This window comes from Peromyscus leucopus, chromosome 8b, assembly GCF_004664715.2.
Source record: "Peromyscus leucopus breed LL Stock chromosome 8b, UCI_PerLeu_2.1, whole genome shotgun sequence".
NCBI classification, from domain to species: Eukaryota; Metazoa; Chordata; class Mammalia; order Rodentia; family Cricetidae; genus Peromyscus; species Peromyscus leucopus.
Genome location: NC_051086.1, coordinates 103,465,418 through 103,466,966, shown reverse-complemented (window position 1 = coordinate 103,466,966; position 1,549 = coordinate 103,465,418).

The window sequence follows — 1,549 nt, the reverse complement described above, 5'->3', positions numbered from 1 at the left end:
GTGCAGGATCCTGTGGAGGTCAGAAGAGGGCGTCAGATCTCCTGGACCTGGAATCACAGATGCTTGTGAGCTGCCCTGTAGGCCCTGGGAACCCACCCTGGTCCTCTGTAAGAGCGGCAGGTGCCCTCTCTCTAGCATGCCCCTGCCTCTGGCCTTTTTGGTTCTTTCCTCTCCCATCTCAGGCCTCCCTCTGATTTCTTCCACAGAACTTACTTGCTTACTTATTTACTTTTTTTTTTTTAATTTTTTTATTTTATTTTATTTTTTTTTTGGTAGACTGCCTCATTTTATCACAGACTGGCCTTACAGTCACTAGGTACGGGAGAATGACCTTGGACTTCTGATCCTCCTGCCTCCCCCTCTCAAACTCTGTGATGACAGGTGTATGTCAACACACCTGACTTCACAGAACTTTATTACTAAAACTATTCTTTATTTGAAAGTAATTCACCAGTCACCCAAGCATACGCCTACAAGGAGAACATGCACATAATCTAAATTTAAAAAGCACTACTTCCTGTGACCTCTAGTGCTCGGTGGTTACAGGAAAATGGGAAAACCCATTTTCCACTCAGTGATTAACGAATTCATTAGCTGGCAGAACCCGCAAAAGCGCATTAAAATTCTGACAGAGGTTTATCATACATAAAAATTAAAAGTCGATCACATCTCTTGGGGAGAGCACTGTCTGTGATATTCTTTTGTCCTGAGAGAATCTTGCCTCTGAGATGGAGCCCAGAGTCAGAGCCATCCCACCGTTTTTGTTTTGTGGTGTAAGCTGTGAGGAAGCTATTTCACCCGTTTCCCATGTGGCGCGGGGGTGGGGTGGGGTGGGGAGCCCAGGTGAGCCCAGGTGGACACTTTGAACTTTTCCCCAGTGTGAGGCCAGGAGCCACAAGGTGATCATCAGTGAAAATCCAGAAACTACAGACAGTGCTCGCTATGGGTCTGAGTCTTGACCTCAGGGTAGGGTGCTCGTACCCTAGGTGAGGACCAGGTTCTTCTTGCTTTTTCTGTCTTCCTATCTCATGGGGGTGGGTAACCTGGGGAGGTCCCGCTGGAATCAGAAGGGGAAGGTGACCTGTCCCTTCTAAGTCAGTTCCAGGTATGCAAGCCTGATGGTCCCAACGTGGACAATGGGACCTGGACCAGATACATGGGAATGCTGGGGACGCTTCCTGGCAGCAGTGGGGTGCATGGAGAGGCAGGACACCTACGGTAACCACACTAACAGTCTAGTCTCGGGTGCCAGGCTTTAACCCACCACATCCAGGTAACAGAGGTGATCTCCATGTCCAATCACAACAGATGGGGCAGTCTAATTGGACAGCAAGGCACATGCTTACCGCACATGCACAGACCCAGCTCTGCAACCTTCCTCATCAGGGTCTACTTTCTCCACCAGACCCCGAGGGTGTTTCCAGAGTGCATTCTGGAACATCGAAATCCCGAGGGACGTGCTTGCAATCTGCGCACGAGTGTGTGGTGACCAGCGTGCATGGCTAGAATGTGTGGGGCTCAACGCGTAAAATGTCTGTGCTAGGTGCCA